The 13,256-nt window shown below is 39.3% G+C and overlaps 1 long non-coding RNA gene across 1 annotated transcript; it reads right to left on the bottom strand.

The window, feature by feature from the left end:
- Window positions 1–339: 339 nt before the first annotated feature.
- On the bottom strand, window positions 340–8,371 carry LOC147572631 (uncharacterized). The gene is made up of 2 exons (XR_015245856.1): window positions 7,503–8,371; window positions 340–963 (listed from the first exon to the last, which is right to left on the bottom strand). It is a non-coding gene; the product is annotated as an uncharacterized LOC147572631 (long non-coding RNA).
- Window positions 8,372–13,256: the final 4,885 nt, after the last annotated feature.

The raw sequence follows: 13,256 nt of genomic DNA, 5'->3' as shown, positions 1-13,256 counted from the left end.
AGGCTGGTTGATAGGTATTTATTATTCATGCACAGGTGAGGCAGGACAGTATAGCCAGGGGCCTGGAACATAAAAAGTATCCAGAGAGTCCAGATGTCCAGAGCAGGCTCTTGGGTGTCCATGGCATCTGCCTATAGCCAAGCCCCAACCTACACTAAATGCATGTATTCCCTCTGAGGGCAAAGTTGGAGCAGTGTGGGGCCAGCTGGTCTGGCCGGGGTACCCTTCATTAAGAGGCACCTGGGCGACTTGATTATTGGTTTTGGGGAGGAAGAATTTTCTTTTCTACCCTTTTCTTCCCTTCAAACTAGTCTAAGAATTAAATTGACATGAGACAGATTAACACAAGAAAAAAATTTTTATTTTGTATACACAGATGTCCAATAATGAAATTGAGACTCCCCACATGACCAAAGCAAGCAGCTGTTGTATGTTTAGGCAAAGAACCATAAATCTGTGAGGAATGGACAAAGCAGAGAAAACTTATGTTCATTGGCTTTAATTAGCATACAATTCTAAACAGAATTTGGGCTGAGGTAGTAAACTAGTAAAAGTAACAAGACTTGTTGATTTATACAGTCTTCTTGGCTCTAAATACCTATTTCAGGTGATAAGGATGTCTTTCTGCTCCCTGATGCAGGAAGGATAGCTTTCACATTGGAGATTTATTTCCTGCTATCTGGAGACAAAGAGAGTCAGAATGTTCTTCTGTTCTTAAATAGCTTTAATTCAAAATAACATGACAAAGTGGCATATTTTAGGGTGGCCTGGCCTGGGCCCCTAGAGTTCCTTAGAAACTCCACATACTAAAATGTGAGCTGGTAGATTGTTTTATCTCACTGAGCTAGTCTCTTAGAGTTGAAAATAGGTCAGTTCTACTAAATTCATTTCAGGAAATGGTGATGGATGTGTGTTCCCAAAGTTAGGCTCATGGTTCAAGCAGGTATTAAATAAGAGGCATTTCTGTGGAAACAAGAGAAAAACAATGGTTAAGGGTTGGAACAAATTATAAACCAGTTTCAGAGTTCTGAGGGTACCCAGTTGAGGTGAGTTTTAGATGTCAAAGTATCTTTAGATGGATTGAAAGCAGGCAATGGCCATCTTCCAGATTTTCTTGGTTTGTAGTTTGAATGTCTCTGATGATTATTTTTCTTCTTCTTTTTCTAAATATGAAATTTATTGTCAAATTGGTTTCCATACAACACCCAGTGCTCATCCTAACAGGTGCCCTCCTCAATGCCCATCACCCACTTTCCCCTCCCACCCACCCACCCACCATCAACCCTCAGTTATTCTCAGTTTTTAAGAGTCTCTTATGGTTTGCCTCCCTCCCTTTTTCCCCTCCCCCGCCATGGTCTTCTGTTAAGTTTCTCAGGATCCACATAAGAGTGAAAACATATGGTATCTGTCTTTCTCTGTATGACTTATTTCACTTAGATAACACTCCCCAGTTCCAACCACGTTGCTACAAAAGGCCAGATTTCATTTTTCTCATTGTCAAGTAGTATTCCATTGTATATATAAACCACAATTTCTTTATCCATTCATCAGTTGATGGACATTTAGGCTCTTTCCATAATTTGGCTATTGTTGAAAGTGCGGCTATAAACATTGGAGTACAAGTCCCCCTATGCATGAGCACCCCTGTGTCCTTTGGGTAAATTCCTAGCAGTGCTATTTCTGGGTCAAGGGTAGATCTATTTTTAACTTTTTGAGGCGCCTCCACACTGTTTTTCAGAGTGGCTGTACCAGTTTGCATTTGCACCAGTGTCTATTCATGTTTTCTGCCCATTTCTTCATTGGATTATTTGTTTTTTGGGTGTGGAGTTTGGTGAGTTCTTCGTAGTTTGGATACTAGCCCTTTATCTGATATGTCATTTGCAAATATCTTTTCCCATTCTGTTGGTTGCCTTTTAGTTTTGTTGATTGTTTCCTTTGCAGTGCAGAAGCTTTTTATCTTGGTGAGGTCCCAATAGTTCATTTTTGCTTTTGTTTCCCTTGCCTCTGGAGATGTGTTGAGTAAGAAGTTACTGCGGCCGAGGTTAAAGAGGTTTTTGCCTGCTTTCTCCTTGAGGATTTTGATGGCTTCCTCTCTTGCTTTTCGGTCTTTCATCCATTTTGAGTTTATTTTTGTGTCTGGTGTAAGAAAGTGGTCCAGGTTCATTCTTCTGCATGTCGCTGTCCAGTTTTCCCAGCACCACTTGATGAAGAGACTGTCTTTACTCCATTGGATATTCTTTCCTGCTTTGTCAAAGATTAGTTGGCCATACTTTTGTGGGTCCATTTCTGGAGTCTCTAGTCTATTCCATTGGTTTATGTGTCTGTTTTTGTGCCAATACCATGCTGTCTTGATGATTACAGCTTTGTAGTAGAGGCTAAAGTCTGGGGGATTGTGATGCTTCCCACTTTGGTCTTCTTCGTCAATATTACTTTGGCTATTCGGGGTCTTTTGTGGTTCCATACAAATTTTAGGATTGCTTGTTTTAGCTTCGAGAAGAATGCTGGTGCAATTTTGATTGGGATTGCATTGAATGTGTAGATAGCTTTGGGTAGTATTGACATTTTAACAATATTTATTCTTCCAATCCATGAGCATGGAATGTTTTTCCATTTCTTTGTGTCTTCTTCAATTTCCTTCATAAGCTTTCTATAGTTTTCAGCATACAGATATTTTACATCTTTGGTTACGTTTATTCCTAGGTATTTTATGCTTCTTGGTGCAATTGCGAATGGGATCAGTTTCTTTGTCTTCGTTGCTTCATTATTAGTGTATAAGAATGCAACTCATTTCTATACATAAACCTGGTATCCTGTGATGTTGCTGAATTCATGTATCAGTTCTAGCAAACTTATTATACATCGGTTTTTCCATGTATAATATTATGTCATCTGCAAAAAGTGAAAGCTTGACTTCATCTTTGCCAATTTTGATGACTTTGATTTCCTTTTGTTGTCTGATTGCTGATGCTAGAACTTCCAACACTATGTTAAACAACAGCGGTGAGAGTGGACATCCCTGTCGTGTTCCTGATCTCAGGGGGAAAGCTGTCAGTTTTTCCCCATTGAGGATGATATTAGCTGTGGGCTTTTCATAAATGGCTTTTATGATCTTTAAGTATGTTCTTTCTATCCTTTCTCAAGGGTTTTAATTAAGAAAGGATGCTGAATTTTGTCAAATGCTTTTTCTGCATCAATTGACAGGATCATATGGTTCTTTTCTTTTACTAATGTCATGTATCACATTGATTGATTTGCAAATGTTGAACCAGGTCTGCAGCTCAGGAATGAATCCCACTTGATCATGGTGAATAATTCATTTTGTATGCTGTTGAATTTGATTTGCTAGTATATTGTGGAGAATTTTTGCATCCATATTCATCAGGGATATTGGCCTGTAGTTCTCTTGTTTTGCTGGGTCTCTGTCAGGTTTGGGAATCAAAGTAATGCTGGCTTCATAGAATGAGTCTGGAAGTTTTCCTTCTCTATTTTTTGGAGCAGCTTGAAAAGAATAGGCATTATCTCTGCTTTAAATGTCTAGTAGACTTCCCCAGGGAAGCCATCTGGTCCTGGACTCTTATTTGTTAGGAGAATTTTGATAACTGATTCAATTTCTTCACTAGTTATGGGTCTGTTCAAGTTTTCTATTTCTTCCTGTTTGAGTTTTGGAACTGTGTGGGTGCTTAGGAATTTTTCCATTTCTTCCAGGTTGTCCAGTTTGTTGGCATATAATTTTTCATAGTATTCCCTGATAATTGCTTATATTTCTGAGGGATTGCTTGTAATAATTCCATTTTCATTCATGATTTTATCTAGTTGGGTCATCTCCCTTTTCTTTTTGAGAAGCCTGGCTAGAGGTTTATCAATTTTTTTTTTTTTTTTTTTTTCAGAAAACCAACTCTTGGTTTCATTGATCTGCTCTGCAGTTTTTTTAGATTCTATATTGTTTATTTCTGCTCTGATCTTTATTTCTCTTCTGCTGGGTTTGGGGTGTCTTTGCTGTTCTGCTTCTGTTTCCTTTAGATGTGCTGTTAGATTTTGTATTTGGGATTTTTCTTGTTTCTTGAGATAGGCCTGGATTGCAATGTATTTTCCTCTCAGGACTGCCTTTGCTGCATCCCAAAGCGTTTGGATTGTTGTATTTTCATTTGTTTCCATATATTTCTTAATTTCTTCTCTAATTGCCTGGTTAACCCATTCATTCTTTAGTAGGGTGTTCTTTAACCTCCATGCTTTTGGAGGTTTTCCAGACCTTTTCTTGTGGTTGATTTCAAGTTTCATAGCATTGTGGTCTGAAAATGTGCATGGTATGATCTCAATTCTTGTATACTTATGAAGGGCTGTTTTGTGACCCAGTATGTGATCTATCTTGGAGAAGGTTCCATGTGCACTCGAGAAGAAAGTATATTCTGTTGCTTTGGGATGCAGAGGTCTAAATATATCTGTCAAGTCCATCTGATCCAATGTATCATTCAGGGCCCTTGTTTCTTTATTGATCCTGTGTCTAGATGATCTATCCATTGTGTAAGTGGAGTGTTAAAGTCCCCTGCAATTACCATATTCTTATCAATAAGGTTGCTTATGTTTGTGATTGTTTTATATATTTGGGGGCTCCCGCATTCGGTGTATAGACATTTATAATTGTTAGCTCTTCCTGATAGACCCTGTAATTATATAATACCTTTCTTCATCTCTTGTTACAGCCTTTAATTTGACATCTAGTTTGATATAAGTGTGGCTACTTCAGCTTTCTTTTGACTTCCAGTGGCATGATAGATCTCCGTCCCCTCACTTTCAATCTGAAGGTGTCCTCAGGTCTAAAATGAGTCTCTTGTAGACAGCAAATATATGGGTCTTGTTTTTTCATCCATTCTGATGTCTATCCTATGTCTTTTGGCTGGAGCATTTAGCCCATTTACATTCAGTGTGATTATTGAAAGATATGGGTTTAGAGTCATTGTGATGTCAGGTTTCAAGTTTGTAGTGATGTCTCTGGTCCTTGAAATATTTCACTCACAGAATCCCCCTCAGGATCTCTTGTAGGGCTGGTTTAGTGGTGATGAATTCCTTCAGTTTTTGTTTGTTTGGGAAAGCCTTTATCTCTCCTTCTATTCTGAATGACAGACTTGCTGGATAAAGGATTCTTGGCTGCATATTTTTTTCTGTTCGACACATTGAAGATTTCCTGCCATTTCTTTCTGGTCTGCCAAGTTTCAGTAACTAGGTCTGCCACTAGTCTTATTGGTCTCCCTTTATATGTTAGAGCCTGTTTTATCCCTAGCTGCTTTCAGAATTTTCTCTTTATCCTTGTATTTTGCCAGTTTCACTATGATATGTTGTGCAGAAGATCGATTCAAGTTATGTCTGAAGTGAGTTCTCTGTGCCTCTTGGATTTCAATGCCTTTTTCCTTCCCCAGATCAGGGAAGTTCTCAGCTATGATTTCTTCAAGTACACCTTCAGCACCTTTCCCTCTCTCTTCCTCTTCTTCTTCTTCTTCTTCTGGAATTCCTATGATACGGATATTGTTCCGTTTGATTGCATCACTTAGTTCTCTAATTCTTCCCTCATACTCCTGGATTGTTTTATCTTTTTCTCAGCTTCCTCTTTTTCCATAATTTTATTTTCTAATTCACCTATTCTCTCCTCTGCCTCTTTAATCCGTGCTATGGCCGCCTCCATTTTATTTTGCATCTCATTTATAGCATTTTTTTTTAGCTCATGACTATCTCTTAGTCCCTGGATCTCTGCAGTCCTCTATTCATTTTTCAAGCGCAGCAATTTTAGGACATTATTCTAAATTCTTGTTCCATTATATTGCTTAAATCAGTTTTGATCAATTCATTAGCTGTTGCTACTTCCTGGGAGTTTCTTTTGAGGAGAATTCTTCTGTTTTATCATTTTGGGTAGTCACTGGGGTGGCTCCAAACTGCAGGGCACTTCCCTTGTGCTGTCGGAAGTAATTTGTGTTGGTGGGTGGGGCTGCAGTCAGACCCAATGTCTGTCCCCAGCCCACCGGTGGGGCTGCAGTCAGACTGGTGTGTACCTTATGTTCCCCTCTCCCAGGGGCAGGACTCATTGTGGAGTGGTGTGGCCCCTGTCTGGGCCACTTGCACACTGCCAGGCTTGTGGTACTGCTTTAATGGGATCTGGCCAAGGGTGTATTAGCAGGGGTGGATCCACAAGGTGCACAGGGGCAGGAGGGCAGGCTTAGCTCGCTTTGGCATCAGTGGTCCCCTGTGGGAGGGGCCCTGCAGCACGGGGAGGGAGGCAGACCCCTCGGAGGGATGGATCCACAGAAGCACAGCGTTGGGTATTTGTGCAGTGCAAGCAAGTTCGGTGATGGGAACTGGTTCCCTTTGGGATTTTGGCTGGGTGATGGGAGAGGGAGATGGCACTTACCAGCACCTTTGTTCCCTCACTGAGCTGAGCCCTGTCCTCCAGGGCTTGACAACTCTCCCTCCGGGTGTCCTCTTGCCCTCCCTGCTCTCCAAGAGCAGAGCTGTTGACTCTTAACATTCCAGATGTTAGTCCTGCTGTCAGAACACACTCCGTCCGGCCCCTCTGCTTTTGCCAGCCAGACTCGGGGGCTCTGCCTTGCTGGGCGGGCTGCCCCTCCACCGCCCCAGCTCCCTCCCGCCAGTCTGAGTAGTACACGCCGCCTCTCCACCCTTCCTACCCTCTTCCGTGGGCCTCTTGTCTGCACTTGGCTTCAGAGAGTCCGTTCTGCTAGTTTTCTGGGTTATTTAGGCAGATGTAGGTGGAATCTAAGTGATCAGCAGGACAAGGTGAGCCCAGTGTCCTCCTACACCTCCATATTCCTCTTGAATACTCTGTTTATCTTTTTGAGTGGACACACAGCAACCTGCACAAAGATCATCCATGCATGTGCTGTTGTGACAATTTCCCTGAAGTTTACATCAAGTCATTCATACTCAGTTTGGAAGTCCTCAGGAAAAAGGGCAGATTTCATTTTCAATGATTTCAAGTCAAAAGGATGGGAGAAAATTGTAAATGTTAGTTTGGAGAGTTGTAGCCAGAGTTTGGATGAAACCAGAAGACTTCAGGATCTGGTCAAGTTTACAGGTAGACAACAAAATCTCAAAAATGATGAACAGAAATAGAATCTAGAATCCAAAAGTACATTTCATAGTTTCAAATGAAACAGTTTTTTTCTCTCTACACTTACCCTCATTTCTATCAGTGATAACCATTGTAAGACTAATTTGTTTGCCAATTACGTCTAGTTTCAAGAAACCTGATTATTTACAGAGTGCAGCAAGAGTAGCAATTGGTCATACAAGCTCTTTTAAACCTGCTTTGGTGGAACTTTCCATCGGGAATCTCCAGACTGAACTTTGAGCAGCCTCTTGAAGCAAAGAAGCCAACCCAAATACTTGCCATCAGGCTTTGCCTGCAATATCTGTAGAATTAAATTCTTTCTTTCTTTTCAAGATCTCCCAAATATCCTGATATTTCTCCATCTGCCAGATGTGACCTTACTCACCTGGTAAGGCTGCTGAGATCCTTGTAAGCAAGATAGCAGGCTGATATTCCTAGGGGGATTTATTGGCTCCATTAAGTCATCCTTAGTTCCATAAAGCATAGACTCATAAATCTGAGTCTATGCATGTTTGTCTCAAATATGACATTTCAGTCAAAGCCTTGGTAATATAACCAATGTTTCCAACTGTGTCTTGTCACAAAGAGAAAAGATTCTTATTGATCTTAGGCAAATATTTCTATGAAACCATAAGAATGCTCACTGAGAGATTCCAAATTCTGGAGAGATCAGGTAGGGGAGAAAGATAGATGTTGCAATTCTGCTTACAAAGGTACAATTTACCAAATTGCTGTGAGTCATATTTAGTTTAAGAGGAAAGGCTTTCTTATATCTGGAAAACAAAAGATGAAATAACAAGCAGTACTGCAAACAAAAAGCCATAAAAATTATCATCATTCTCAGTTTATTCATTCCTATGTGATAATTTTTTGTTGATCTTGATCTTTTGTTAGTAGTTTTAAGAAGCCTTCAGTTTCTGTTAGAGTTCTATAAATTCTTACCCAGTTCAATGGCATGATCTTAAAGTTAGTAGAGACCTGTATTCGAGAGTACTTGTCAGAGTCCTTTCCCTGAATCTCTTTGAAGATGAAAGACTTTTGCAGTAGCATCAGAGTTAACCTTTTGTCTGTAAATGACAAAAGTCTTAAAATTGCAGTGGTTAAGGATCTGATCAGAGTTCATTACAATGTTACTGACAAGGTAATTTGGTCATTTCTATCACACAGCACTTCAAGATTAGAACTAGAATGGCAAGCGATAACATATTGAGACATATCACATTTCTAGGAGTTTCATACAATTTCTAGAACACTAATCTTAACATATGTTTACACAAATATAATCTAAGAAAGGTTAGCATCACTTATTTGACATTACTTCCCAGGTGATTTAACATACCAAGTAAGACAATTCTCTCTCTTTTACAAGGAGAACAAATCCTTCAAATGTCCTAGGGATCTGCTGGAATATTTCAAAGTTAGTTGGTGGTCAAGACTTCATTTTAAAATTTGATTTTGGGAGGTTTGTCAAATATCAAAAAGTTTGGACATTTAATTAAATAGGATCACAGATCATTATGAAACCATACTTAGTTATCAATTTAGCCAAAGTGCCAATTAAAGACTTCAAAGACAAACACAGGTAGTTACATGGCTGTAAAAGCCTTAGCTCTTTTAATATTAAATAGAAAAAAACCCCAAAGACCTTATAAAGACAACACAGACTCTTTGTTTTCCTAGGTAGATTACATAAATGGTAAAGAAAAAAATTACTTACAACTTCTTATTAAAAGAAGACCAATAATCTAAGAAAAGTTTATCCTTTTAACAGAGCGAGAAGCCAAATTTTAATTTTGTACAAGCTTACTTTTGATATTAAAACTCATTTTTTAAAAATGTTTATGAGAGAGAGAAAGAGTAAGAGCATGAGTTGGGGGGGGGGGGAGTGGTGCAGAGAGACAGGAGGCAGAGATCCCAAGCCGTGCTGTATGGACCTCAGAGAGCCCAATGTGGGGCTCGAACTCACAAACCATGAGATCATGACCTGAGCCAAAGTCTGACTCTTAACCAACTGAGCCACCAGGTGCCCCTTAAAACTTGTGTTTAAACTAAATTCATTTTATTTTTTGTTTTTTTTTTTTTTTGAGAGTGCATGCAAGTGTGAGTTGGGGAGGGGCAGAGAGAGGAACAGATAATGCTAAGCAGGCTTCATGCTCAGCATGGAGTCTGATGAGGCACTTGATCTCATGACTGTGAGATCATGACCTGAGCTAAAATCAAGAGGTGGACAGTTAACCAACTGAGTCACCTAGGCACCCCTAAATAAATTCATTTTAATCTTAACCAATTGACCACACATTAAAATCTCTTTTTAAAGATTCCTTTTTCAGAGATGAAAAACGTATACACTGAAGACTATAGAAAGCTTATGAAAGAAATTGAAGAAGACACACAAAAATGGAAAAATATTCCATGCTCCTGGATTGGAAGCATAAATATTGTTAAAATGTCAATACTACCCAAAGCTATCTACATAGTCAATGCAATCCCTATCAAAATAACAGCAGCATTCTTCACAGAACTAGAACAATCCTAAAATTTGTAATGAGCCAGAAAAAAACCTGAATAACCAAAGCAATCCTGAAAAAGAAAACCAAAGGTGGAAGCATCACAATCCCAGACTTCAAGCTATATTACAAAACTGTAATCATCAAGACAGCATGGTATTGGCACAAAAACAGACACATAAACCAATGGAATAGACTAGAGACTCCAGAAATGGACCCACAAAAGTATGGCCAACTAATCTTTGACAAAGCAGGAAAGAATATCCAATGGAGTAAAGACAGTCTCTTCAGCAAGTGGTGCTGGGAAAACTGGACAGCGACATGCAGAAGAATGAACCTGGACCACTTTCTTACACCAGACACAAAAATAAACTCAAAATGGATGAAAGACCGAAAAGCAAGAGAGGAAGCCATCAAAACCCTCAAGGAGAAAGCAGGCAAAAACCTCTTTAACCTCGGCCGCAGCAACTTCTTACTCAACACATCGCCAGAGGCAAGGGAAACAAAAGCAAAAATGAACTACTGGGACCTCATGAAGATAAAAACCTTCTGCACAGTGAAGGAATCAATCAGCAAAACTAAAAGGTAACCAAGGGAATGGGAGGAGATATTTGCAAATGACATATCAGATAAAGGGTTAGTATCCAAAATCTGTAAAGAACTTATCAAAGTCAACACCCAAAAAACAAATAATCCAGTGAAGAAATGGGCAAAAGACATGAATAGACATTTTTCCGAATGAGACATCCAGATGGTTGACACATGTGTTTTGGACACATGTCGAAAATACTCAATATCACTCATCATCAGGGAAATACAAGTCAAAACCATAATGAGATACCACCTCACACCTGTCAGAATGGCTAACAACTCAGGCAACAACAGATGTGGAGAAAGAGGATCTCTTTTGCATTGTTGGTGGGAATGCAAGCTGGTGCAGCCATTCTGGAAAACAGTATGGAGGTTTCTCAAAAAATTAAAAATAGAACACCTTATGACCCAGCAATTGCAATACCAGGTATTTATCCAAGGGATATAGGTGTGCTGTTTCAAAGGGGCACTTGCACCCTAATGTTTATAGCAGCACTATCCACAATAGCCAAAGTACAGAAAGAGCCCAAATGTCCATCGATGGATGAATGGATAAAGATGTGGTATATACATACAATGGAGCATTACTCGGCAATCAAAAAGAATGAAATCTTGCTATTTGCAACTACATGGATGGAACTGGAGGGTATTATGCTAAGTGAAATTAGATCAAGACAAATATCATATGACTTCACTCATATGAGGACTTTAAGAGACAAAACATGAACATAAGAGAAAGGAAGCAAAAATAATATAAAAACAGGGAGGGGAACAAAACATAAGAGACTCATAAATATGGAGAACAAACAGAAGGTTACTGGAGGGGTTGTGGGAGGGGGGATGGGCTAAATGGGTAAGGGGCACTAAGGAACCTACTCCTGAAATCGTTGCACTATATGCTAACTAATTTGGATACAAATTAAAAAAAAAAAAAAAAAACAATTGTGGTTAGATCACCCACAAACACTTCATGAGATATCACAGAAAGTCAGCCAGTCTTCCAAGCTATTCTGTTCTTGTTGGCATATTTTGCAACCTAAATAACATGAACTTATTTGACTTTCAGTAAACCCAAGCAGAATGAAAGTTTTAATTTTAAAGCTGATACTATAAAGATATTTCTATTTTATTAAATTAACCTTAAATAAATTTTCATATTGAATATTTTCCCAGATCATTTGAACCTGAAATTCATTTGGACTATTTCTTTTTTTTTTTTTTTTTTAATTTTTTTTTTCAACGTTTATTTATTTTTTTGGGACAGAGAGAGACAGAGCACGAACGGGGGAGGGGCAGAGAGAGAGGGAGACACAGAATCGGAAACAGGCTCCAGGCTCTGAGCCATCAGCCCAGAGCCCGATGCGGGGCTCGAACTCACGGACCGCGAGATCGTGACCTGGCTGAAGTCGGACGCTCAACCGACTGCGCCACCCAGGCGCCCCCATTTGGACTATTTCTATTTTGAGAATTTTTATCATACTAAATTTCTATAAACAATTTTTAAGCCAATTCAATAGAGCTGTTTACAAATAATTTTTGGAAATAACATTGAGAAGTAGAAAAACACCGTATCTATAATGCACATACATACACAGACACAGCTTCTATTTTAAAACAATATAAAACTCACTAGTTTATAAAGTATTTTACTATTTGTGGAAAAGACTTAGAGTTTGGGCATAAACTTTAGTGGTTTGTTTTTAAAAAGACCTGTTCCTTTTCTTCCCTTAAGTCTAAGGTGACTGGGGTTGTGCTTATATTTCAAGAGCATAAAATGCATGACTTTAAGGGACAGAGAAAGAATGCAAGTTGTTTATTTTTTTATTTTTATTTTTTAAGAGATTCAGTGTTAATTGCTATTTACCTTTTTGAAGGAAGGGGCATTTTGTCCTAATATCCTGATTTTTTGTCATATCTGCAAGCATTTTGAGAGAAATAGACAAAGTTTGAGGATTAGTAAAGTAGGTTTTGACTTATTTCTAGAGTTGCATTTCTGGTTTCCTAGAGATTTGCAAGGCAAAGGCAGTTGTTTTTAATTCCCTCCAAAGAACTGGGTTACAGCCTGAATACTAAGGGACTGACTCACCTTTTTAAATTAAACTAGCTACTTTATATCAGGGAGATTTTACCCAAAATGGGAATCAAAAGACTTATGGCTTTGTAAAGTCTGTAAAGCATTTTAACAAAAGCCTTCTTTCTGAGTACATAATTCAACCTTGGCTTCTATCAGTCCCTAAACATGGGCCTTCTGCTGATCATTTATAGGAAGGCCTAGGAGATTTTGGTCACCTGTTTTTTCCGTGTGTGTGTGTGGAGGGGTGGTGTTGTGAATGGCCATTAATCTTTTAATTCTTTTCTAAATTTGGGGAGAAAGAGGATGGAAGTAAAAAGTCTCTATGATTGAAAAGATCTGCTGTTGTTCAGGGGAAATAAATGTGTTGCCTTTTGGTCGGGGGTCTAGGATGTATCTGCAAAGGACACTGCACAGGAATGCCTGAAGCTGGTACAGCCTGATTACGGAGCCCTGGAAAACAGGAGCAAAGGGAGACTTACTGCCAGTGTCCGGAGCTTGTGTTAATTCATTATGTGACTTTCAGTACTTACATGAGTAATCCCTATACTTTGAACCTAAAGATTAGGCCAGAATGCTCTCTGTAAATCATATAGGGAAAGGGAAGTTAAAACAGGTAGATGGGGCCAGAGTGTGAGAAGGAGAATTTACATTAGATGTAGGATTTCTGTTCTCTCATCTTTTTTTTTTTTTTTTTTTAATTTTTTTTTTCAACGTTTATTTATTTTTGGGACAGAGAGAGACAGAGCATGAACGGGGGAGGGGCAGAGAGAGAGGGAGACACAGAATCAGAAACAGGCTCCAGGCTCTGAGCCATCAGCCCAGAGCCCGATGCGGGGCTCAAACTCACAGACCGCGAGATCGTGACCTGGCTGAAGTCGGACGCTTAACCGACTGCGCCACCCAGGCGCCCCTGTTCTCTCATCTTGTCAAGGGAATCCCTAAGGTTAGCTGTTAAACCCATAAGACA

Source organism: Puma concolor, chromosome E4 (assembly GCF_028749965.1).
Source record: "Puma concolor isolate L17-30 chromosome E4, mPumCon1.1.hap2, whole genome shotgun sequence".
Taxonomy (NCBI): domain Eukaryota; kingdom Metazoa; phylum Chordata; class Mammalia; order Carnivora; family Felidae; genus Puma; species Puma concolor.
The sequence above is the reverse complement of the archived record's forward strand: the minus strand, read 5'-3'. Positions and strand labels throughout refer to the sequence as shown.